At 49.8% G+C, this 26,917-nt stretch overlaps 1 protein-coding gene across 12 annotated transcripts in view; it reads left to right on the plus strand.

The window, feature by feature from the left end:
• Positions 1-26,917, plus strand: part of Rimbp2 (RIMS binding protein 2) — a 192,566-nt gene that overhangs the window by 66,290 nt on the left and 99,359 nt on the right. The window contains exon 1 of one of the 12 annotated variants that reach the window (XM_075978041.1): positions 11,846-11,990. The exons of 10 other annotated variants lie outside the window; for them this stretch is intronic. The gene's annotated coding sequence lies outside the window, so the exon portion shown is untranslated. Of the gene's footprint in view, positions 1-11,845; positions 11,991-26,917 lie in introns of those variants that run through there. One more of the 12 variants, XM_075978033.1, reaches the window with a different exon arrangement.

A 26,917-nucleotide genomic window follows, 5' to 3' on the forward strand; every position in this document is an offset into this window, starting at 1 on the left:
AAGCATCCTGGTGGTGCTCTAAGGACAGCTGTGGCTTACAAGTCCCTTCATATGGACTGGGGGTGGGGAATTCATGGTTACTGAGTAGCCAGCATCACAGGCCTGTAGCCAGGCTGCACCTGGTTCCAGGGTGACATGGGGAGAGGGTCCTGCATTCTGGGGCAGAAGTGTGCAATTCAGAGGCTGTGTGGGAAATGAGGAGGAGGAGGGTCACATTTTAGCTGGGCTGTGGCCACCTTAGCCCTCCTTGTAGGAGTGAGAGTGGCAGCTGTCATCCTTCCGGCATCTGTGGACTTGGGGACTCTGTTAGGGGAATCATGGGCAGATCTCGGTAGGAAGCTTGCCATTTCCTCAACTGTAGCTTTGAGAAATGGGAGGCTGCGTGGCCTGATCAGCTTCTCGCTCAGAGGCCTGTAGACCTGAGCTTCTGGATACCTCTGTCTTTATGCATCATTTAAAAAGGGTAATTAACACCGCGTGTGGCATTTTAGCCACTGTCTCTAAAGACTTTGTGTTGGTGGCATTCAAGCGGAGAGAGTGTAGTGGGGCTCCCTGAGGGCTACAGGGGGCAGAGACAGGGGCTTCTTAGACATGGACAGACAGCCTGGGGTGGATACCATTACTTCAGCAGTTTCAAAACTGCTCTAGGGACCAGGGAGCCTCCTAGGAGAGTCACGCCGCGTACCCGCCTCAGAGTTCTAAAGTGACCCGAAAACCTGCAGCTCCACCCATCTGTCCTGGCAGGGCTTCCTAACAGCTGGCCGTATCTCCAGGCAACGGAGACAGCTAAGCTAAGCCAGTTTGAAAGGTCACCAATACACAGGTTCAAGAGGCACAGTGAGTCAGAGTATTGGGGGGTAAGTAGTTGCTTGGAAAAATTATCAGCACTCTGGATGGACAAAGAGCAGCATGGTGTGGGGGCTCTGAGGAGAGAGATTGGGGCCCTGGTGATGAAGTGGGAGTCTCTTCTACCTTCCTGAGGGTAAGGGTTTCATAGAAGGTGCAGTGAGGCGCTCTGATTCCCACGCAGGAGCCTGGGAAGGGGTGGGGAGCAGGTTGCGTGACCACCATACCTACTTTGATATAAACTCACTTTCCCACGTGAGAGACCCTGGATCTGGGGAGTGTGATCGCTAAAGATACACCGACAATTTCTCAGTGGGTGCCTGTGAGAAGGGAAGGGTTGCTGCCAGGACTGCAGCCTGAACAACAGCTTGACTTCAACACCGCATTTTCTTAAAACTCTTTGTCCAAAGTAGTGCAGGGCCATTTGCCTTGGAGGGTCCGAGGCTCTGCCAGGTGGTTCTAGACCGGGACATGAAGCCGCTCATGGGTCTTGCAAACTGCACCCCCCTCTCCAAGCCTCCTTGGAGCAGGGCAGCTGCCTTCCTTGAAGGGAGGGTTTGGGGTCTTCAGTGCCAGACACTGCAGGTGGCAGAGGCCTGCCTGTCGCTTTTAGTCCCAGATGCAACAGGGTATTCTCAGAGCAGACAGTCCCCTGTCTTTGCCCTAGGGCCACATGCACTGAAAAACACTAGCAATCAGAGTGAGCTGGGGTATAACAGTTTTTTTAAAACTGCCTTTGAGAGGTACAGGGTAGTAGGTTCGCCCTGTGACGGACGGGTTTCCAGGTGCTGAGACATCATGGAGGCATGCATGCATGCATGCTTGCTTGCTTGTTTCCTTGCTTAAAGATTTGTTTGATTTTAAATTATATGCATGTATGTCTGTCTCTGTGTGGGTATGAACACATGAGTGTAATCGCCCATGAAATCCAGAAGAGGGTGTTGGATTCCCCCCGAAAGTCGAGTTACAGGAGGTGCGGACATGAGCGCTTGGAACTGAACTCAGTCCTCTGCAAGATCAGTACATGCTTTTAACTGCTCAGCCATTTCTCCTGTCCTAAGACCTTTCAAGTTGGTTCCCAAGGGTGGGTCCAATACACCACCAGTCCTGTTAGTCCCCTGAAATGTCCCGTGGAGCTTCAGAGCTGAAAGGACAAAGGCTGACGAGGTTTTCATGAGAGAAGGAGGGTCCCTGTTTCCTCATCCGCAGAGGAACCATAGTGAATACCTGATCCAGCATGCTTGGTGAGCGTAGGGGTTAATGCCTACCATGTGCCTGTTATAAATTGGCACTACGTAAAATGTTCATTAAATAAAGAAATCTCTGGAAACCTTCCATGGCCAGAGGGAACGGGCTATAATAGACAGCACACTCTTGAACCCCTCTCGAGTTATACACCATTTACTTAAGAGGAGAGCCATAAGCGTCTCCAGGGAATCGGGCCACGGTCGTTTGCATTCTAAATGCACAGGCGCTGCTGAATTAGATGTTTAATTTAATTAATGAATATGCATCTCTGAAGAGCCTTTCTCCCAGCCATGGACTCAGCTCCCCCATCTTTCCCATCTTTCTCTCTGAGCCTCGACTTGCTGGAGCGAGCCTTTGAGGATGTGCACAGATCAATAACTCTGTTTCCATGACGTGTGCACAGAGAGCCAGGGTGGATTCGGAGTGGCTCTAGAGATAAGCAGCCTGTGTGCTGGGAACTAATTGCATTACAGAGCTCACAAACCTCTCGCCCAACATTGAGGCCCCGGCCCCAGGGCCGAACCATAGTAGCTCTGTACTACCCCCTCGCAACAAACTCAATTAAGGCCTCACGTTGGAAGTCAGGCTAGGCAGTAGATTAATTTTTAATCTGTGGCCATAGCTCGCTTTCAAGCACAATGGACATCCTGTGTCCTAACGGCTGCCGGTCCAGCAAGAAATAAAGGAGACAGACATACTGGCCAGCGAGCAAGCTGACCTTTGCTAGGGCCCTGTCTGGGCCGTCCGGAGACGGCCTAACCTGGAGGCTGGCAGCCAGCTAATGAAGTTTGTCTAATTTCTGCAGACAGGAGCCCTGGTGGCTTGGACTGACTTAGCCTTGCTAGTGATCTTGATGGTGGCGCCAGTCACATTTGCTGAATTGCAGGGAATTTACCTTGACATTGAGACTCTAACCCCTCATGACCTTTCCCATTGTGATTTAGTGTGGTTCTGAGGAAGAGGTCTCTGTCTGTGGTCCTGGCAGGAAAAGGGCAGAACCCTCAGGTGTGATTTTGGTGGGGATGTTCCATTTGTAGAGATGTGGGCAGGGCTCAGGGGTTAGAGAGGGATCCAGGTCTGGCCACACAGGGAAGTGATGTCATAAGTGTCCATTTTAGAGTCTTCTACAAATACTGCTTTTCATATTGGTGTTTTTTTTTTCTTTCAAATTAGCCCCCTATGATTTGAATGAAAAAACACTGTATTCGTCAGGGTTCTTAAGAGAAACAGAACTTGATAGAATGAATCTATCTATACTAAAAAGGGAATTCAGTAGAGTAGCTTGCAGGCTGTGGCCCAGCTATTCCACCAATGGTTGTTTCCTGACTGACAGACCAAGAATCCCGTAGTTGCTCCGTCTCTGAGGCTGGGTGGCTCAGCCAGTCTGCCTTCTACATTGGAGTCCAAAGAAGTAGGTTCTGGTTCCAGTGAAGGAATACCTGCCTCAGCATCAAGTTGGGTAAACTTGCCAGCAAGGGTGAGGGCAAGCAGGCAAAAAGCAAAAGCTTCCTTCTGCCAAGGCTTCATTCTTCCAAGTCCTTTTACGTGGTCGGCCACTAGAAGGTACGGTCCCGAGATAGGGTGGGTGTTCCCACTTGAAATGATCCAGTCAAGAAAATCCCTCACAGGGGTGTCCAGATTTCTGGGTTTTAGTTGCTTACAGATGTAGTTTAGCTGATTGGCCATTACAAACACTCCTTTGAATGCCTTTCCCCAAAGCAGGTGTGCTGTTCATAGCTGCTACCCCAATGCCTGGGAGGCTGAGGTAAGAAGGTTTCTAAAAGTTAGATGCCAGCCTGGGTTACACAGTATGATTCTACCTCAAAAAATTTTCTTTTCTTCAAGTGAGATGATGTTCTGGTTCTCAGTAGAAAATACTTGTTAAGAAACAAACTGTGTGCATTTAAGGCATGTAATTTAGGTGTTGACACACGCACATGACCCTGGAACCAGGCTCGAAAGCTGGGGACCTTCAGACTGAACAAGGGTTGCTCCCCACCCGTTATGAGCATCTCTGGCCCCATCAGCAGGTGGCCGCAGCATCTGCGCTTACTCTGGAGGGTGCAGGCCTGTAGTTTTGCAGAAGCCGAGTTCTCTGTGTTTATTATACATAGCCTGCCCACTTGTGGGACACTCGTCTCAAGATTCTCCCAGGTGTGCATGTGTGAACAGCTTGTGGCCTGATGCCCAGGAGTGTCCGCCTATAAACATGTCCCCACTAGCAGAAACCTCCTGGAGAGGGACTCAGCTACCATGACAGGTTGCTGGCAGCACAGTGCTCTGGATCCCCTCCTGTGAGACTTCCACACAAATGTTTAGCTCTCCAGAGCAGTGCTACCTAACCTCCCTAATACTGCGACCCTTTAATACAGTTCCTCAGGTTGTTGTGACCCCCAACCATAAAGATTATTTTCATTTGTACCACATAATTATCATTTTGCTACTGTTATGAATCATAATGTAAATATCTAATATACAGGATACCGGAGACGCAGCCCCTGTGAAAGGGTCATCTGACCCTTTAGGGGCTGCGACCCACAGGTTGAGAACCACTGCGCTGGGGTGAGAAAGCAGGGGTGGAATAGATTACTGGCCCAGGAGTTGATTCCCTCCTATGGGATTCAGGAGTCCACTGTCCATTCCCACCATGGCCCTTTTTGCTCTGGGCTGACCATTTCCCTCCCATAGAGACCTTCTTGTAAGCCATCCATGAAACACCTCAGCTAGCCAGGGCCAGTTTGACTTGTAAAGGCGAAACTGGAGTCTTTCCCGCCATGGGAGGTGAGCCAATCCCAAGGTGCCACCAAGGCTGCAGTTTCTCAGTGGTTCCTGGCAGAAGGGTGGCTCCCAAAGTTACGGAGACTAGCAGTGTTCTTTGGGGACATGCAGGGAACCTGTCTACAGACCTGTCTGGCTGAAAATCTAGGAGCTTCTAAACACATCTGTGGCCCTTCCTGAGGCAAGAGTTTCAATGATTTTCCCAACCAAAGATATGTACACTTTCCCCTGATGGGTGGGGCTGGAGTTGAAAGAGAGGCTGTGGATAGTCTTGCCAGAGTTAATTTTGTAATGGAGACCAAGGAATGGAGGAAGGTGAGGGAGAAGGGAGGCCTGTCTTGGGGAAAGAAGAGGATGTCTTGGCGGGGGGGTGTGATTGTGCACCTTGTCCCTCAGCAAGAGACTTGGCATCTGCCTCCCTCCTGGTTAGCGCGAGGCAAGAGTTCTTCCACAGAGCTACACCTCAGCTCTAGTTCCCACTCAGGTGGTTCTACATGTGTTTAAAAACTTAACCGCACACAGTACTTGGGCACAAATTTTCTTGTACAGAACTGCGCTTCCAGGGGCCACTCTGTCATCCCCAACTTCCTTTCTCTAGGGCTCAAGCAATAGCTACAGCTCATGTGTGTTTCCCCTCTCCCCTGCCCTCCCCAGTCATCAGAGGCTCCAGAGAGGGAAGGACAGGGGTCCTGGACAGAGGTAGGGACACCTGGATGGCATCCTTGTTCTGTCTGTAGTAGCTGTGGCTGTGGTTGTGTGTCTGAGCCTTTGTAGCCTGGGTTTACTCCTCTAGGTGGGAAGTGAGGACTAGACCTGAGTCACAGGTGGTGGTGAAGAGAATGGGGGACAGTTGGTGACCGTGTTGAGCATAGGCCAGGTGTCCAATGCGTGTTCTGTCACTCCGTGCCTGTAGCCTATGGGTGTTACCCTGGAGTGGTTGTGTTGGCACTTCCTCCGAATGCTGCAGGCAGATGAGGACTGAAATGATGTCCTGTTGGGAGGGCACCGGAGGATTGACAGGCGGTTCCTCCTATCAGAGAAAATGTACCCATCTGTGGTCTACCTAACACAGCTAGAAGTGACCCTTTTCCCCCTCTCTCTTTTCCTTCCTTCTTTCCCTCTCTCCTTTCTTTCCTTCCTCCCTCTTTTTCTTCCTGGTTCCCATCCCTTCTCTCTCTCCCTCCCCCTTTCTTTCTTGTGGTGCTGAGATGAAACAGAGCTTCTGAATGGTAGACAATAGCTACCATTGAGTTGGACCCCAGCTCTGAAGGAAGAATTGTGGGAGCAGTATAAAGCCATGCACCCAGGTTCTGGGGTTCTGGAATATTGGGCTTTTACCTCCTGCACCCATGAGCTGGGTGGCATTTGCTTTGTTGCTAGCTCAAGGGTCCTCCAACTTAAGTCTTTGGCAGGGTCGTGGGATGATGGGGGGGTCTGAGTCTTCAACAGGCTCTAAGTCTCTCTCCTCCTGCTGCGGGCTCAACCTCTGCTTCAGCCTCCACGCTGATGGAGTAGGCTACCGGGGCTATTGGTAAGGCTGACCCCACACCAAGGGTCATGGAATAACCTGGAGTCCCCAAGCATGACGAGCACACGTTGGTTACTGGTGCTGCGCATAGAGGTTTGCTATCTGGAGTTCTTTTTTGCTTCAGATCCCAGGATCGTTATATAAACAGAGCTGGGCTCAAGCACCTGTCATGCTAACTTGAAAAATAATTTGCAGTTGGATCCCGGCTCCGGATCTTACACTGAAATAAATTCCAGATGGACTAAAGGTCGGAAGGAGCCGGGTAAAATGCTAAGCCCATAAAAATAGTGAATGATTTACTGGGTGGGTGCCACAGGGAGGAGAGGAGCTGGGTGGCCTCAGGGCTTTTACTTTGATGGACACTCATCATGTGGGGGGAACGACTGGGGGACACCCCAGATGCTCTGGAGCAATAGTTGTGGTTCCTAGGAGGCTTTGTTCAACTCAGGCAGTGGAGTGGATGCAGCCTGCGGAAGAGCCCAGAGGCAGCCACTGAGGACTGGGGTCTCTCCATGATGGCTGCTGGTGAGACTGGCTTAGTGGGGAGAGCCAAGAAGCTGATGCAGGAGGAAGCGATTGTGCCAGCACCAGGGCGTTCCCAGTGGGGCTGGCTTTCCTCAGACCGCTGTGGCCTTACCAGCTTTAGAGATGACAGTTCCTGTGTCCTGGGGTCCCCTTCAGTTCTCAGGAAACCTGGCAGGTAGGAGGGAACACTGGGCAGAAAGTGGGGTATCTGGGAGGAAGCCTCACAGCTGGTGCACGTCTCAGTTTCTGGTCCATGTGCTGGGAGCCATATGTCACAACTGGTGTACTGTCCTGTAGCTGACCCATCCTGCAGCTGAGATTTCAAAGAAGCCTTGTAGGAGAAGTGACACTTTGTGTCTCTGTGTGTTTATGTGTGCAGGTACACATGTGTACCTGTGAGTATAGAGTCCAAAGGACAACCTTGGGTGTCATTCCTTAGGTGCCACCTAACTTGTTTTGCATTTCAAGACAGTCTCTTACTGGGCTATAACTTGCCAAGCAAACTAGACTATCTAGCCAGCCATCTCCGGGGTTCTTCCATGTCTCCCTCTCCCAACAATTAGATTCACGCCTGTGTGCCACTGTGCCTGACTCTTCCTGTGCGTTCTAGGGATTGAGCTCAGGTCGTCTCACTGACTGAGCGATTGCCCTACCCCTCACCCACGTGAGAACCTCTTATTCAGCCACAGTCTCCTGGATAGGAATCGGTGGGCTGTGCCGCTGTACTGGACGCAACTGGAATACTAAGGTGTGTCCCGGGAGGTTTAGTGTATTGATCTTCTGGTCACTGGGTAGTATGTGTGACCAGCATGGAGCCACCAGCTTCCTCAGAGGCCAAGGCAGAAGACAATCTCACGGCACTAAGCCAAAATGCATTTGACTCCTAGAGAGATTAATTTCAGGAGGGAATCCTGATTCTATCATTGCAAATCCCCCCCAGGGGACCCCCGGGTTGCAGGGAAGAATTTCAATCATGGCAGTTTAATAAAGCGCCCACCGAATGAATATCCTCTGTGAGCAGTGTTGATCATGAGGCACCTCCACAGACCCCTAGGGAAGCTGCAAACTGACTCTCATTTGGGGAGAAATCAAGAAATGCCCATTTCTTAAAAGGCTCTGACCTCAACAGTATAATATGTCCTGGGGACAAGCAAGAATTTGATGTATAGGAACATGTCCCAGTGTGTTACAAGACATCAAATCCCAAGGTACCAACTTCCACTCTCCCAAGACTTCTGTCCTTAGGATGGAAGGGCCCCCAGGTTGTTTACAGTATCCCTGTGGCCTCCTGTCAGAGCCCCCCCTCCCATCACACCCCAGTTCTGATAACCTATATAACAAGCACTAGTGACACACAGTGTCCAGCAGAACGTGGTCTGTCCTGTTTGTGTTTTTATTTATCTTTAGAGGGGGATGATATTAGTGCTTTGCCTCACTGTGGTATAATTTAGTGTCCTTGAAGGTCAGATTATTTGATAAAATATTAGAAGAACATGAATTGATCTTTATCAAAAATATTCCTACATGAACAGAATAATCAGGGTGTGGAATTGGCACTGGAGGAAGAGGAAATTGCTTGTGTGAGGGTTGAGAAAAAAAAAAGGCTTTGGAAGAGCTGGAGGGAGGACCAGGAAGAAAGACTTCCCCAGGGGGCAGGACCCCAGCTGGGTTTTGAAGGTTGAAGAGAAGTTGGATGTTGGCCTGGGAGGAAAGGGTGTAATGCCAGGAGCCAAGGTCAAGAATGCAAGTGGCAGCAGATGTTCTAAGGGTTGAGGCACCTGTAAGGTTGGTGGAGGCGTAGTGGACCTGGAGGGGTGCGTGGTGAGGAGGGAAGGAGGCTATAGAGTCAATAGGTCCTCCAGACTTCTGAGAAGCATGACATGGGAGCTGCCACCCAGCTCCGGGGACAGAGCAGAAGGGGAGGAAACCCCTCCTCTGAGTTTTCATTGTAGCCTGCAAATTTCCCTGGGGCTAGACAGCCAGGAAACTCAGGGAGCTTATAGGAGACCCACCCATTGAGTGTTTCCTGATTGGTTGCTGGGGCAGTCAGTCCAAGAAGTCCATTACTGTGGTCTTTTCTGGGCACTTTGTTCTTAGAATCTCAGGGCACATGCTCAAATCCTGTGGTGGAGGGGGAGCCAAGAGGGAGACATACAGACTAGCAAATGAAAGAGAACTGGTATATGTGTCTGGGACCAAGCTACCTTAGCTGACCACCTTGAAGGGGACACTTCTGACCTTGACCTAGCACCAGAAGAATGTGTTAGCTTGCTACACTATTTGGTTTTAAACAGAAAGCAGGAAGTAAGACTTGGATAAAATTTTCTACTTCCTAAAAACAACTAATTAAAAAGATTGAAACAAAACAACTTCTAAATCAAAATGTGAGCGAGTGCTGTTTGTTATTGTGTTTTAGATGGAGGTGTGGCCTCTAGTCATTCATCTTGCATCCAGCTACTAAAATAGGAAGATAAGTCTCTCCCGTTCCCAACATTTTAAACAGGTTTAAACAAGACACAAGGCACTACTTCGCAGGGATGGAATTGATGGTGATGGTGGTGGTGATGGTGATGATGATGATGATGATGATGATGGTGATGGTGATGGTGATGGTGCAACCAATACTTTAAAAGTGCCTGATAGGTGCCAGGGACTTTCTGGGCAATATTCTGTCATTAACTCATTGAACCCTACCAACAATCCAAAAGAGAGGACCCTAATGCTGGGCCCCCTTACTGACCATCCTTTCTGTTCTGCAATGGATACATGGACAATGAGTTGGGAGGGGTGCTCCAGGGGGACAGTGGCTTTGCGTGGGTAGCACAGGTGATTCCCTGTGCTGTGTGACATGTTGCCACCATCCAGTTGGCTAGCACTAGGCTTCTACGGTACAAGGTGACGTCATTATTGTCTTTGTTCCCCTATACCATCATTCCTCCTTCCCATCTTCCTCTCTCCCTATCTTCTTTCTCCTTCTCTGCCTCCCTTCTTCTCTTCTTTTTATTTCTTTTTGATAAAGGATCTCATTGTAGTGTAGTCTGGCTTGAACTTCACCATGTAGCTCAGGCTGTCTGGGGGCATGTGGCTAGCCCCCTGCCTCAGCCTCCCATGTGCTGGGATTATAGGAGCCGCCACCCTTGTCACACCATTTCTTTAAGGAAAGTGTCTGAAGTCAGCTTTCCCACTGGGAGAAGTTCAAGAGGGATGTGGCTCCCAATTCATGGTCCCTGGCAGTGTCTGGATTGTTTCCAACTATGGCGACCGTGGGATTGAGACCAGCAAGAACTGTTGTGGCAGCTGTGGTCGCAGCCAGCCTGAAGCCCCACTTCCTGGCCTTTGTGTTTAGAATGCGAATCCAATCAAACCCGTTGCTGCATCTGTCTCCAGAGTCAGGTGTGTCGCTGCCCCCGTTTTACAGGGGAGAAAACACAGAGTTGGAGCGGTGTGTTAGAGACCAGTGTGCAGAGCGGCCTCAGGCTGTGGCCGGTGCTCAGGACAGTGCGGAAGACTGCAGTGTACTGAGGCTCATCCTGGCCTCCATGCCTGACAGAGCGAACCTCTCTTTTTCCTTCCTTCCCAGCCACCAGGAGAGGTCCATCGGTCACTTATTTTTCCTTCTTAGACTTATTTTATTTTGCGTATATGAGTGTTTTGCCTGCATGTATTTCTGGTGTACCACATGCGTACCTCGTGCTTAAGGAAGTGGTGAGCCTCCATGTGCGTCCTGGGAATCGAACCTAGGTCCTTTGTAAGAGCAAGAAGTGCTCTTAACCACTAAGCCAAACTCTCTGAGCCCCTATTAGACACTTAAAAAAAAATCTCTTCCCCTCCTGCTTTCTTGATTTGAGTCTCACTTTAGCTCAGGCCTATTGTTAACTCACTGTGCACTCAAGGTTGGTTTGGAACTCATGGCTATCCTCCTGCCTCAGCCTCCAAAGGAAGGGGATTTCAAGCATGGGTCAGCCTACCTGGCTCCTTCTTTAATCCATAGCTGGCTCATTCTTCAGTCTTTGGCCCCGATGGAGCACAAAGTGCTTATTCTTTCTCCTGGCTGTGGTGTCAGCTCTTTTCCCCGGGAAGGTCTCTGCATCCTGGCCCTGAGCCTGCGGGGCTGCGATGGAAGCCCATCGTCTTGCAATTTCTCCCCTGGTGTGATGCGTTTAGGATTTGGGACTTCGTTTATGCCATGTGGTGCCTGCATATGCCTAGGCAGCTCCGACTGCTGCTCCCAGCAGCTTGTGTTAAAGAGCTTGCGGCCCCCCTCTCATCCTGCCAGTGCCTCGCCTCGCCTTGTCTTAATCCTCCTCTCTGCAGCTTTTCAGGCCCAGCAGGACACTTGGCTAGCGGGAGCAGTACTGTCTGGCTTGATTCTCCTTTTTTGGGTGATTGCTACGGTCTGAGTATGAGCAAGCACATGTACACGCACCCCCAGGCACCATCTGCTTCTAGTGGAGGAGGTAAACACCTCCACTTTGCTCCAGAGCCATCACTGCAGGGTTCGGGCCAGCATATCATAGCACCTGAGCTGATCTTGGGACTTGGGGGGAACAATATACTGAGACCCCAGATTTGTGAGGTATGGAAGTCACAGTTCATAGTGGGCCCCTGATAGTATGGGAACCATTTCATTTGTGGGTATGTACAATGGTTTTGTCCCCCGGCACTAAGTCAGGCCCTTCTTTTGCCTGCTGGCCCAGCCTCCCTGCTCCCTCCTTCCTCCTTCTCTCCCTTTTCCACTCCCCTCCCTCTTCTTTCTGGCCCTGTGGTATTCGAGTCTGCATTAAAAGACCCAGAAAACTCCAAGAGATATATTTCCATGCTCAAAATAAGATCCAAGGTTCTTAGCACAGCCACAAGACACGCCCATCGGCAGCTCCTCCCTCTCCCCCACGATCCACCCCTAGGCTGTCCAGCCTAGTCACACCAGAGGCTCACTGTCTTCCAGTCTGTCCCCACTCCATGTCTTCACCAACCTGGCTTCTATCTGTAGCACTTTTCCCTGAAGAGCCACGTCAGCGCCTTCCTTATCTCGCTTGGCTTCCATCTTCCCTGGCTTGGTGTCCTGGTAAGCTGCCATCTGGGGGAGGAAGACACAGGAGGGTTATTTTCAACCACTAGACTCTCGTGGACCTGGGCCAGACAGAGACTCTCATGACCGCCCTCAGGGGCTGCTATGAGCTGATACAGGGCGGCCCTGGCTGCCCATGCGCCAAACCCATTCTTCCCGTCGCTCTTCCCTGTTCAGATTTTGCAGTATGCTCCTTGGCCTGTATGTGGTACCCACGACAGTTGTTTTTTTTTCTCACACTAGGAGAGTGGCACTTTTTCTCTAGTGTGGTGCTCAGTGCCTGGAACAGGCCTGGCAGTCGCGGGTATCCGGGGAATTCCAGGCGCTAGTGATAGTCGCATACAGAGGTGTCCGGGGCAGCAGTGTCTGTGACGGCGGCGGCAGCAGACTGGGACTCTGTCTCTTCTGTTGCTCGTAGGGCTGTTGATTCTTGGATCTGTCTGCAGAGCGTAGGGCATGCTGCGGTGATAAGTGACCCCCTGTCTCTGCAGTTTTCACAGCCTGGGGAAGCTCGCTTCTCGCTCCTACCACCCACCACCTGTCCGTTCTGATCAGCTGGAACCTCTGCTCTGCTGCTGCCCCACAGGGACCTAGGCTCATCTGGTGCTTTCCACGAGGGGGAGAGAGGTGTTTAGGTGATCTGCCCTCCAGTCTCGGGTGCTCAACCCCTCAGCTACACTGGGCTGAGAATAGACCATATGGTCCATCCTGTGAAGGTGTCCCTGGCGGAAAGACCCAATCGAAGCTTTGCACCAGGGTAACCGTCGCAGCGCTTGGGAAAGGAGCTGAGCTGAGGGTGAGGGTAAGGGTGCAGATGGAGCTGCTGGAGTCATCAGGCACCCCGTTCCACATCCAGCAGCAGAGGCCCCAGGGTCTTCCCATGAGCCCAGCACCACAGTCCTGCTTGTTGTAGCTGAGTTTACTTCTGAAGCCCTCAGAGGTCTGCTGCTGGTGCCTGGGGCCCCAAGATTTTCGGGGGCTGCCCTCAGAGAGGTACAGTCTCAGAGGAGCAATACTTGGTCTGGAGACCACCCACCCACAGTGCTCCTTGATATAAAACAAAAACAACAATTGTAGTAACCACTTCTCCAGGAGTTTCTTTATCTCTTAGTCTTGGTCTCTCTAGCCTGGGGTTTCACCAATGAGTCAGGCATTCTTCCACCTTCGTCTTGATTTTGGCACCATGGGCGATGCTTCTCCACTTAGGATGAGTTAACTTAGGATATGAGAAAAATCACTGTGCAGCTGGGCTAGAAGGCTGAGCCAGGAGGCTAGTCTGGGGTTCAGGCTAAGTGCAAGGGCAGCTTGGGCAACCTTTCAAGTCTGTCTCAAGATAAAAAAAAAAAAATAGAGAATCTGAGATGTGGCTCAGTTGTCAACTACTTGCCTAGAATGCATGAGACCCTGCATTCAATTCCCGTTACCCGTACCACCCAAAAAATGACTAATGAGCTTGGGAAGGCCGTTCTCTCCCTGAACTGGCTCTCCATCCATCATACACCTGGGAGGGCGACACAAGGCTACTTGCCGTTTAAAAGGACGGTCAGTCTGCTGAGAGGGTGGCGGGGACAACTCGGGAGACCCCGTACCCAATACTGAGCCAGTGTGCGTGTGGCAGAGGTGGGCTGTAGCATAGGTATAAGTAAATATTATGGACACGGCGATTCTTCTGGGACCTGTTACAGCAGGTGTTTGTTTAAACTTTCCAATGCTATTGTTATGGCACTGAACTCACGTTTTAACACAGCCTCCATCATAGGTCGACACTTTCATAGTGTCATATACTTTGCCTCTTTATGTCTTTGAAAGGCTTCATTCAGAGCTGGAGGGAAGGGCTGAAGAGATGGCTTAGTAGTTAAGAGCCTGTTCTGTTTTTTTTTTTATTTCTTACCATTTTTTTTTTTAAATATTTATTTATTTATTCCCACACACTGAGACAATGGGGATGTTCTATCGGGAACCCACCAAGGCCAGCTGGCCTGGGTCTGAAAAAGCATGGGATAAAACCAGACTTGCTGAACATAGCGGACAATGAGGACTACTGAGTACTCAAGAACAATGGCAATGGGTTTTTGATCCTACTGTGCTGTTTTTGTAGTCGATGTGAGTTCAGTTCCAGGCACTAATGTTGGTAGGCACACAGTGGCCTCTAGGGAATCCGGCGCCCTCTTCTGGATGCTGTGGGCACTGCATACACATAGTTAAAAATAAATCTTAAAAAAGAACAGGGGAGATTGAACTTTACCCTATTGACCTTTATTGTTTTATTTTAAAAATTCATTTACATGTATGGCTGTTTTGTCTGAATATATGTCTTTGTACTGTGTACAGTGTCTGGTGGTGCCTGCAGAGGCAAGGCAAGGGTATCAAATCCCTTAGACTTGGAGCTAGAGATGGTTGTGGGCCACCACGTAGCAGCTGGGAATTGAACCCAATTCTCTTTACTGTGGAACTTTTCTCCAGCCTCCCATTGACCTCCTCTCTGGTATTCAGGCCACCGTCAATGAGGTACCCGTGTCTTTCACAGCGTTTGAGCTGGTTCAGCATCCTGTTCAGATGAACCCAGCCTGGACTGTCTAGCTGACGATTTAGCTGAGGAAAAGCTGGGTATGGAGAAGTGTGTGCTATGACCTACTAGGTCACTTATTCATGGGAGAGCGCCGCAGACTGCTTAAAAGGGTGCTGACATCATGAGAGAGGCAGGGTGGGCTCCTGCGCCATGTGTACAGATAACTCACGAATGAATTTTGCAAAGCTCTTAGACATAGGCCCAAACTCTGGACATTGATGTTTCCCTGTTAAATTCCACATGGCACCCAGGACTGCCAGCTTCTGATTTTGCCTTTAAATGAAAGAAACAGGGAGCGGAGTGGACAGGACATGGGTCTGTGCCCACATCAGTCATGCTGACCCAGCTGTCACAGACTTCTGCTTGGATTACGTGCAGGGCACAGGGAGTCTATGCACGCTGCACAATACTCCTGTCTTCCACATTTCCCTTCTTTTTGGAAGTGGCCAAAGAGTTGTGACAAGCCATCACTTGCAGACAGCTCCCTGGAGAGAAGATTCATGTTTACTATGGCCATTGCCTTCCCTGCTCCTTTCTAGCAGAGTTCTGTGCCTTTTCAGACATCTGTCCCTTTTCCTGGTCTCCATGTATATCGAGAGTGGGGACAAGAGGAGCCTGAAGGTTCTTCAACAAAGGTTTCCCCTTTCTTCTCAGGGACCTTCCAGCACCCCTATGCTCCCCCATTTCATGTACTTCCATGCAAATATTCCTAGCTTTGCTAGATCCATTTAACTGCAGCCCAGGTGTCCGTCTGTCTCACACATGGGGACAATTAGAGGCTGGTCACTCGCTATTCCTGAGGCTGGTCCGCTTTGGGGGCTTACAGCTCTGTGTGTGCTCCCAAGTCTCCTGATATACACTGGGTTGTTGTTTCTTACGAACCATTCTGAAGTCTCTCAAGGACTTAGTCAACACATAAGCACCCCAAGTTCCTTGGTGAGTAGCTTTGAAGTAATTTCACGGACTCTGTTTTCAGGTTAGACACCCATTTCACTTGCTGAGTCCTCAAAAAAGACTGCGAGATCAACAGGCACCTGTTTTAAGATCTAAGAGGGTTCACAAAGTGGTATTTCTGCTGCCTGTGTCTAATGATGCTAGTCAGCATGAACCTTGCTCCCATAGAGTCAGTAGAACTCTATGACTCTACTGGTAGGAAAGGAGCCTTGCTTGAAATGGATATCTAGCCTTTAGAAGGCAGGACCTGGATGGCTATTAGCCTTCAGGAGCACTGGAAGGTGTAGCCCATCTTGACTTCCAGTCTCGTGCTCTCTGCTTCCTGTCTAAGGTTATGTGAATAAAAGCTCCTTCATACTCATCTCCCGTGGATACTCTTATGCCTTCGTCACTAGGATGGACTGAACCCTTTGAACCTGTGAGCCAGAATGAAGTCTCCCTCCCTTAAGTTGCTGGTGTCAGGAATTTTTTTGTCATAGATGCAATAGTAACTGCTAATACCAACTGGGAGAGCATCAGCCTCGAGCCTCCCTCCTGGTACTGGTGGCAGCTAACAATCTCGAGTGGTCCTTGGCTGCAGAGTCCCGCCCCAGCCTCTGCCCCAGTCCCCCTAGGCTCCTCTGCCCTTATCCTTCTGTGCCTTCAAACTGTCCTCTTGAAGAAGGTCAGCAGGTATATGGCTGCAGGCTCTCGGCCCCCCCCCCCCCGCCCCATGCGACCTCATTCTAACTTAGACTGGCCCATGAGCCTGTCTTCAAAGAGAGCAACATAATGAGACTCTGGAATCTTGACGTAGGAAACTGGTGGTTTGGCCCAATTCACCCCCCACATACGCATACAGTTATGAGGAATTTTTATTGGGTTCTTGGCTTCTGGGTGGGGTAAGATGTTTTAGGTCCTAAGGGTTGATCCCTACCAGTGGAATTCCTACCCTTACAGAAGCCGGTCTCCATTTGATATAGTCGTGTATGATGGGAGGAACTCTCATGGCTTGAGTTGTGGGTCATGGGAAGGAACAGGTACCAAGGAGAAAAATCCTGTTGCCATCCAGGTGTGTGTGTGGGGGCTCCAGATAAGGTTATTCCAAGTGAGATTGGGTTCTCAGAAGGTCCCAGAGGACACGAGGCTGTGCCTGGTGAAGGGCCTGGTTGTCATGGCTGGATGTAGCTAGGGACTCTGCTCCACATCTAAGAGTCATCCAGAGAGAAGGCCAAGTGGGTTAGCCTTGCAGAACTCTGGATACCCAATCCAACTAGGTCTTTACCAAAGATGGAGGCAGACCAGACAAGATTAAAGAAGGGGTTTGATAGGAGTCATGGCCCTGAATCTGAAACATACTGGAAAGAGCAAGGAAAGCAGAAATCCACCCGCCGCGAAGCCTGGCTCTGGGATGGCTATCATCTTTGTGGTAGCTGTCATACTTGCCTTTCCCACAAGGTGAAACCCTGGCATTGGTACCTTATCATCTCGGTCCCAGGGAGGGAGTGACTTCCTGTTGGCTGTGAGCAAATACTGCCTCTCAATAAATCCATTTTTTGGTATCATAACTGGGGGTGGGGGCGGAAGACCTGTGATCATTAAGGCTTCCTGCTAAGAGATCCATTAACAACTTGGGAGGGATGCAGTATCGCTCACTGGCCTGGAAAAGTCCGAACCATGGAAGAGGAGAGAGCTGGGCCCCAGATGGGCTGCACAGTGTTGGGGTCGGACTTTGACTCGCTGTCTCCAGGGTGAAGCGACCCATAGCTAGCATCCTCAGCAGCCAGGCTGCAACCTCACACAGTAAGAGATGGGAAGAACACACGCGAAACAGCACAGGAGCTGGCGCCCTGTGCAGTCTCAACCTACCTCAGAGGAAGCCGGCCTCGGGCCTGAGTGGCTGCTACAATTTCATGGCCAAGCTGGCAAGTCATTTGAGTGACAGATTTTGTTTGCAGCAACATATAAAGTGATGGTTTCAGGAAGGAACGTGTGTCTTGGGGGCTCCTTAGGAATCCAAGGTCAAAGGCTAGGGCTATAGCTAAGTGGTAGGGCACTTACTTGCCTGGCATGTATAAGGTCATAGGTTCATTCCTCAGCACTGCTGGGTTAAAAAAAAAAACCAGGATGTCCCTGGGTTTCAGAGATCAGTATCTTCCTTCCCATTTTGTCATCTGTCTAAGCCTCGGGAGTGTTGCCTCTGGTAACCTCTTAAAAAGGGTCACCTGCCCTTCACTCCAAGACAGCCCATCCAGGTAAATCCTGATTGACCACACCTCTGCCATCTTCCTTCCCCTCTAGGAGCCCCTCCAGCTGGGCTAACGAATGTCCTTCACCTTGGTGGTTCCAAGGATGGTGTCAGCTGTTGTCAGCGCTCACACGCCCCAGATCTGGCTCACCTAGAGGGTGCCAGCAGTTGATATGAGCCTGTCCCCGGCGGAAGAAAGCCAGCTTCCAGCAGCTGTGTTTGTTCACGTGGGGAGGTGCGCCTGTTGGGGATCATAAAATATTATGATCCCATATGTCCCACCAATCACGTCTGTTTCCACTTTCGTCTGGTGTGTGTGTTATCACCCTGTTAGGAGCTGTCCTCGGGGAGACAGTGAGGGACGGCTCGGTGGTGGACTGACTCCTTTGGGTGACAAGTGTTTACGTGCAGCTGCAGGAAGCCTGGGTTGGTGTCTGGCTATTGCTGCTGAGCCTCATCCCCAGGCGATCTCCACCGTCGTCATGTTCAAGGTGGACAGACGTGTTCTCTCCAGGCGCCCTGCGCAGGGCAATGACGATGCGTACACACGACACACGTATGCCACCCCGTGAGGCTGGAGCTCTGTCAGGCTCACTTTACAAACGGAGAAACTGAGCCACAGGAGCTTGAACAGAAGCTTAGGTTTTACTCTTTCATTAAATAAAAAAGTGTGTGTATGTGTGCGTGTGCGTGTGCGTGTGTGTGTGTGTGTGTGTGTCTGCCATAGATGTGGAGGTGGGAGTTGGTTCTCTCCTTCTACCACAAGGGTTTCAGGGTTGACTCTCAGGTTGTCAGCCTTGCCAGCAAGCATCTTTACCTGCCGAGGCGTCTTGAGGCCTTGTACAGCTTACTTACAACCGGCTGTGGAGTACAGGAACTGGAGGGAGGCAGTTTGGCTTAGCCTACGGTCTTGTCCCTTTTGTATCATCCTTTCAAGATGGCAAAGGTGACAGTATTGTCTGTGGACAAGTCTTGGGAAGGGGGAGGGGCTTATGAGTGGCTAGTATTCTTTAAAGACAGCAGCATCTGCTGCTATTGCCATGTCGTAAGTCACCCCAGGCTTGTGTCTTCAGAGGGCTCCCATGGCTTTGTCCCTGTGGGTCAGGAGTAGTGACACCTTGAACAGGGCCTACTCTGGGGTCTGACATAGGCTCATAGGCAAGGTGTCACCTGGAGTTGGCATTGACCTGGGGTGGGGGTTCTGTTCTCAAGCTCACCCAGAAGTGACTCGCCTTCCACTCACATGGCTATGGTATCCCTGGCGGCTGGACACGCAAGGCTGAGGTGTGGCTCTGAGTGTTCCAGCCCCTCATGGGACTTCCAGGGGTTTCTGCTTTGTGGACACATTGCCTGCTTTCTCGCTGGTCTTCGTAGAGCCTTCCTGGCATGTGTTTATATCTAAGGGAGACTGGTTATATGGGAGGAGGGGCCCCTATCCTGCAGGGCGACTTCCAAATAAGGCTGCCCTCTGGGAGGTGGGGTCAGCAGGTCAATGCGTGACTCTGGTGGCAGGGAACACAGCTCACCACGCAGCAGGTCATGTGTGGGTGAGGTCACAGAGCCTGACATATTTGACAGACATCTCCTGGCCTGTGGTCAATCCTACGGGTAGCTCAAGCACTGACCCTATGTTTTCATCTCCACTCTGTCCTGAACGGTGCTGATCCAACCTTGCCTGAGACTCAGCCAACCCTGTGGATGCCACCACTGCTTGCTGCAGCTGTCTGCCTTCCGGGGGTAGTGAGTGAGTAGCATCCTAGAGCTGGGACAGGAGAGAGCTGTTGGGAAGATGCACCTTGCCAGGCCCTGTAGTGTAGAGCCATCCGACTCAGCTTCCCCGATTTCCTAAGATTCTCCATCCTCCAAGCTCCTTGCTCTCCCCAACTCCTCTCTCCTCTCTATCTTCCTTCCCTGGGTCCTCCCAAATTCTCCCTCCCAGCTCATCCCTCATCCCAGCTCCTCTCTCCTTTCTTCCCTCACCCCAGCCTTTCCCTCCCTCCCAGCCCTTCCTCACACCAGCTCTTCTTGTCTTTGATCCTCTCTAACCCCAGCTACTCCTTCACCTCAGCTTCTCCCTCTTTTCAGTTCCCCACACTGGGCTCCTCCCTTCTTCTGAATCATCTGTCACCCCACTCCTCCCCAGCCCCAGTGTGCTCAGGGCTGTAATTGCTTTCCATAGTTGCTCAGCCAGTTATCTCTGGTACCTGAGCATCCCTGCTGGGACCTGAGCTCTGCCCACGCCCTTCAGAATAGCTCCTTCATTAACTGTCTGGAATCCCAGCTGCAAGTGTCATCTGTCCCCAGATGGCATCTTCGGAGGCCGCTTCCTGAATTCCTGTCGTTTGTGGGAGACAAATGGCAAGAGGGATATTTCACAAACAGAGTAGCTCCTGGGTCTCAGGGTTCTTGGATACCACCTGAGTCACTGGATATGGAGCTATTCCGAGCTTGTTCCTTGTGTTGTGGGTGTTAATGAAGGTCTGGCTACACAGAGCACATATCCCGTGTCCCCAGGAGAGGTCTGCCCATGGCATGATTCGAAAGGAAAGAAGTCTGTGCGTTAAAAATAGAGCTGTTCAAAAAGCTAAGACCCCTGTACGTCAGCATAGCCTGGGTGGGAATCTAACTCCACATCACCACCTCGGATTCCTTTCTTGCCCAAAGTAAGGACCGATAGATGCACCTGCCTCGCCAAGTGGTTGTCGTGACAACCACAGAGTTTCCTTTTGGGCACCGCTTAGCCTGGCTCGCCACCACCACCGTATTTATAGAAGCAGGCCTCGCCCGTTGCCTTTTGTGGTTGCTGTTCAGAATGCAAGCATACGCCGGTGAAGTTCTACCACACGAAGTGTGCTATTTCCGGGGTCTCTGACAAAGTCTCTCTCATGGCCCTAGTGACTGGCTTTAGTTGGCATGAGCTGTTTCATGCAGCCATCTTTCCAAGGTTATGGCCATAAAAAAACCATTAAATTCCTACTGCAAATCAGAGGCCAACTTGGGGAACCACAATCCCCTACGGGTAGAGCTTAATTTTAGATTTTGGAAACCTTTGTGTCATTTCTGAGAAGTGTTGGAGGTATGACTCTGCCTGCAGACAAAATGCAGCAGACTTATGCACAGGAGCTGTGTACAGACGTATGCACAGGAGCTGTGTACAGACCTATGCACAGGAGCTGTGTACAGCTCTTCAGCACAGAAAGTGCCGTTAGCTTCAGAGGCCCAAAGACGAGGTAAGGTCACCGTGTTCAGGACAGCAAGCGGCAGGCATTGTGCAGTCTGATTGCCACGTCTCAGTCACTGCAGCTACTCAAGATGTGATGGGTGCTGTGGAAATGCTTTTTCCTCTCAGGGCTTTCATGCTGAATTCTTAGTGTTCAGTGGATGTACTTTCTGTCTTAACAGAGGAAGAGGTCTCCAAGAGCACTGGGTAAATGGTTGCATGAGCAAGCTCTGGGATCAGAACCCCTTTTTAAATCCCAGCTCCACCGTCACCTTCCTGTGTGACCCCAGCAAGTTAGTGAACTGTTCCGCAGTAGCTTTCTCTTGGTCAGATGGGTGTGATGGGGACACTGGGCCCACAGAGTCATTGTAGACTTTGAATGAATGAATCCAAGTTGAAGAAATGCCTAGGGCCAGCAGAATGGCTCCGTGGGCAGAGGTGTCTGCTGCTAAACCTGATCATCTAAGTTCAATTTTTGGGATCCACAAGGTGGAAGGAGAGAATCAACTCCTGCAAGCTGCCTTGTGACGTCCACACATGCACCAGGATGTGCAGTGTGCACAGTCTTGCACACGTGTATGCATGTGCATGTGTGTGCACACACCCCCCAACACATATTTAGTGTTTTTGCTCAAGAATGCCTTCATAGTCAGCTTCTTTTGTATCTGGCTCATTTGGTGTGTGTGGGGGGGGAGTGTACATGTGTGTACATATGTATGCAGGTATAGACGCACCTGTGTGTGGAGTATACATGTGTGTACAGGTATGTGGAAGTCAGAGGACAATCTTAGTGTTATTTTATAGGTATCACCTGCTTTTCATCCACTTTATATCTTGAGATAGAGGTTTCACTGTCCTGGGACTCGCCAAGCAGGCGAGAATGGCTGGTTAGAGAGCCTCAGGGATCCCCTTTTTCTGTCTTCCTGGCTGTGGGATTTTAAGCATGTACCACCCTGCTGGCTTTTATTCATGGATGCTGGGGATTGAATTCAGGTCATCCTGCCTACAAGGCAAGCAGCTTACAAACTCCATCTACCAGTCCTTGGTTCTGGCCTTTATGTCCTTTTGACCGAGTACCTGTTGTTGGGCATGCATGTATGATGTATGTGACAGTTGCATGGGGCATGCTAGCAGGGCTGTGTGGTTTACTCACGAACATGAGATGTCCCACACAGCTCCCACCATTTGCCTACCTATTCTGCTGGCCTCGGCCAAGTACTGATAACGTCTGGCATTTTTCTAGGCACTTGCTATGAACTCAGCCAATGGAGATCATACCACTTTGTCTCCAGAAAAGCTCTGTGGGGTGAATTAGACCCGTGGGAGCTGAAGGTCACAACAGGACTGGTGTCAGAGCTCTTGGGGGGGGCTGTCTTCCAGTCACAACTTGAATAATGCCCACGGCTCAGTCAGTCTAGGCCAGTGGTTCTCAACCTTCCCTTTAATACAGTTCCTCATCTTGTGGTAATCCCCCTGCCCCCACAACCATAACATTATTTTCATTGCTACTACATAACTGTAATTATGCTATTTTTATGCATCATAATGTAAATATCTGTGATGCAGAATACTTCATATGTGACCCCTGTGAAAGGGTCAGTTGATTCCCAAAGGGGTCGTGACCCACAGGTCGAGAACCACTTCTCTGGGAGCTCATAGATCCGCTGACCACTGTTAAGGGTCAGTGCAGAAGACTCACATAAAACTTGCCTGTGTGTTTATCTCCTGAAGTTTGTGCTGCTCGGTCTGCACCACCAGGGAGGACTGCTCCATCTGTGACCTCGTTGTATGGATCCTTAGAGCCAGTACTGCGCATGGGCCACCGTGGACAGATGACTCTCGTTCCCAGCTCTAAGCTATCGACACCACGATTATTGTGGGAAGCCTTCCCCTATATCTTAGACAAGCCTTTTTCTGAGAGTGATTTTATCACTGTCTTGAAAAGGAGTTTTCCTTCATAAATATAGTTACTTTAGAAAGACAAGGTGACATGTGCCGAAGATAACTAGGAATTTGTGCTGGGAACGTTTGACTGCTTTTCGGTGGACTCAAATGTCCTCCACTGGCAGGGCTGGAGAGATGGCTGAGCAGTTAAGAGCACTGGCTGTTCTTCCAGAGGACCCAGGTTCAATTCCAGCACCCACATAGCAGCTCATTACTGCATGTAATTCCAGCTCCAGAGGATCCAACACCCTCACACAGACATTCATGCAGGAAAAACACCAATGCGCAGAAAAATAAAAATAATAGTATATAAATCATTTTTTTGAAAGTTCACTTACATTTACCCCATTTAACTAAACAGATCCTGAGAATGTGGGCTTTTTGAGTCTTTTGACCCAACACAGGCAACAATGATATCCGTTCTATTATAAGCAATACTTCTCAATTTAATGCCCGGGGCATGGGTTCTAATCACATGGGCCATTGGGTCTTGAGAAAGAGAATCAGGGATGGTTGGGTACAAGCCAGGCTGGGGCAGCCTTTCTGAAATCTCTCCCACACCACTATAAATTCCTAGCGTTAGTTTAATATCTAAAAAGATGGGTCTTGAGGATCATGTCTTGAGGACTTCATTTCAGGATACTGTAGCATCCTCAGTTAGTAACCTCCCTCCCCCCGCCCCTTCCAGAGCAGAAGCTGTAATCCTCCAGCCTCGCTACCAGGCCAGGAGGCTTCTGTGGGCTTTATTGTATCTTGAGGCCTTCACCAGAAGCCTAAGTAGTTCCCTCAGGAAGTGTTGGTGTAAGATGAAAGCCTTGGACATAAATCAAGATTTGTCTTCCCAAACAGTTCATATAGCCACGCCCAAGATCTCCACCCACCCCATAGCCCAACGTCATTATTTAGCTAGAAAATCACCATTATTAAGGAACACTAAAGGAATTCAGGGCTTGGAGGATGTTGCAGTGGCATACATGGGCATACACACACATGCTTGAAAACGTAGCTTGCCATCTTTACACAGAGCCTGACTGCTTGGAGCTATGCTGCCTATGAGGAGGGAAAGCAGAGCCTGTTCCCTCAAAGGCTTTAGCAGAGAAGACTTGGAGAAAATGTGGAGCTTTTACAGCCTACACTCCAGGTCACTGTCTGCAAGAGCAGGTGTAAGGAAATGTTCCTTCTGCACATGGAACTCTCACAGCAAATCACTCCCCAGTACCACGGGACAACGGGGAATAGACAGAGGTTCTCAGCCTTCCTGGTGCTGTGACCCCTTCAATACAGTTCCCCATGTTGTGGTGACCCCCAACCATAAAATTATTTCATTGCTACCCCATAACTGTAATTTTGCTACTGTTATGGTTGTGAACAATAACATAAATATGTGATATGTGACCCCAAAGGGGCCATGACCCACAGGTTGAAAACCCCTGGAATAGAAGCAGTGTGGGACTCCAGGGCTCCCTCTTTTTCAGCAGAGGTGACAGGACTGGGGAACATTGGGGTGGCTGGCACTTTCGGTTTCCCCAGAGGGTCCATGTTATCTCTATGAAGTATCTTGGTTTTAAAGTTTGGGCTAATAAATTACATGCCAAAGGAATCTCTTACACAGCCATTATGTGTGTGTGTGCATGCATGTGTGTGTGTGCATGTCTGCATAAGTGTGTGTGTGTGTGTGTGCACGCACACGCGTGTGTATGAATGGCCGTGCTCAAGTATAGCTATGGCTGCACGTGGACAGTTTTGCCGTGTTGTGAAGACTGCCTCTGGAGCAGAATAAAAAAGATAAAAGCCAAGCCTGCTGAGACATGCTTTTAATTCCCTCTCTCTGGAGGCAGAGGCACGTTAAAACTCTGTGAGTTCAAAGCCAGCCTGATCTACATAGGGAGTTCCAGGCCAGCCAGGGCTATATAATGAGACACTGCACCCCCGAAAAACCCCCAAATTAAAAACAAAAACAACAACAAAAATGTAAACTAGAACGTTGGCGGGAAGAAACAAGCTGTGACTCCGTGGGTGGTGAATGGTGTCGCTGAAGGACGCAGCCCTAGCCCACGAGGAAGATATTTGGTGTGGGTGCCTCCCCTCCCCCTCTTCTGCCCTCCCCTCCCCCCTTTTCTCTTCCTGCCCTCTCCTGCTCTCCTCCTCTCTTCTCCCTTTTAGCTTTTGAGGCAGTGTTTCTCCGCATATCCCAGGCTGCCTTGTGTTTATGACCTTCCTCTTCAGGAGTGCTGGGATTATAGGTGCTCAATACCGTGTTGGACTCAATTCTTTATATAAACTTTGTTTAGTTTTTTCTTTTAAAATTATCTCTTAGAATTTGGAAGTGATTACTCTATTGCACTTTAAGCTTCTATACATACTTATTCATCCATCCATCCATCCATCCATCCATCCATCCATCCATTCATTATTATGTTTGTGCAGCCATGTGTAGATGTATGCCATAGGTTATGTGTGGAGGTCAGAGGACAGCTTGTGTGAGTTGGTTCTATCCTTCCACCTTGTGGGTTCTGGGGATTGAACTCAGAAGGCTGTTGGGCTTGGTGGCAGACACCTTTACCTGCTGAGCCACTAATTCTTTTGGATAAACCCCAAATGTAGCTTTCCGTTTCTCCTGATAGCATGAAGCAAGTAAGAGACACAAAGCCGCAGAGTATGACACCCCTAATGTGTGCATAGAAACCAAGAGCAGCCATGCTTTCTAGTACCATCATGACAGGTGAGATGGACTGCTGACCTGCAGATAGGGCTTGTTAGCTGTAAAGAAGTCACTTCAGGGGACCTGCCAGTGGTGACATGTCTCCTCCTCCTCCTCTTCTTTATCTTCTTCTTCTTCTTCTTCTTCTTCTTCTTCTTCTTCTTCTTCTTCTTCTTCTTCTTCTTCTTCTTCTTCTTCTTCTTCTCCCTCCCCCTTCCTCTTCTCCCTCTTTCTTCTTCAGATGTGATGTCCAAATCATTTTGAGTCAGTCTTGTCCCTCCATCACTCTTCCCAGATCTCCTGCACAGAACCACAGCTGGACAAAAAAAAAAAAAGTGTTGGAATTTTCTAGTAGCCAAGTCACAGGAAGAAAGGAAAAAGCCAACATATTAATATTAGCAGACGCTAATTTCAATATGACCAGGCTAGTACAAAACCAGTGTGAGTTTTGAGCACTTCATGTTGCCCCTCTTTAGGTACCAAGTCTGGAGAACCAGGTGTGTCCCGTCCTTGAATCATGACCTGGGCCACTGTGACTTACTGCCAAGGGACTCCTGCATTGGCTGCGGCTCATGCCTGACTTGACTTCTTAACATTTCTTCTCTACTCCCTGGGCTGTGGATGTCAGGGAGCCAGAACAACAGGCTCTGCCTTTGATCACCTTGTTGTATTGTTTCTGAAAAAGGTTCCTGGACCTAAGAGATGGCTCGGTAGGCAAAGTGCTTACCACACAAGTCTGAGGACCTGAGTTCGAATATAAAGTTGAACATAGTAGTCTGCATCTGTAGTCCCAGTGTAGCTAAGGTGAGAGAGGAAATGGGGCCAGGTAAATCACTGGGTTAGCCTGGCACACACAGCCATGAAGAAGAGAGATGCTGCCACACCCAAAATGGGAGGGGAGAAATGCCACCTAAGCTTGTCCTCTGATTTCCATAGAAGGGCCATGGCATGTGTATTCACATAGACAAATGTGCTGCGCACACACACACACACACACACACACACACACACACACACGTCCATCCATCATAGAGACACACATTTACACATCAAATACGTAATTTAAAAACTAAAAACAAGCAAAAAAAATTGAAAATTGAAGACTAACGAAATCATGGCTGCTCATGGGGTTCCCAACAATGGGAGTGGGTGTGTCTCTGACTCTTCTGCCTGTACTTGGGACCCTCCTACTGGGTTGCCATGTCCAGCTATGATATGGGGGTTTGTGCCCAGTCTTATCATATCTTGTTAGGCCATGTTCATGTAAAGATCTGAGTTCAAGTCCCAGCACCCATATAAGATGCTAACC

Source organism: Microtus pennsylvanicus, chromosome 1 (assembly GCF_037038515.1).
Source record: "Microtus pennsylvanicus isolate mMicPen1 chromosome 1, mMicPen1.hap1, whole genome shotgun sequence".
Classification (NCBI taxonomy): Eukaryota; Metazoa; Chordata; class Mammalia; order Rodentia; family Cricetidae; genus Microtus; species Microtus pennsylvanicus.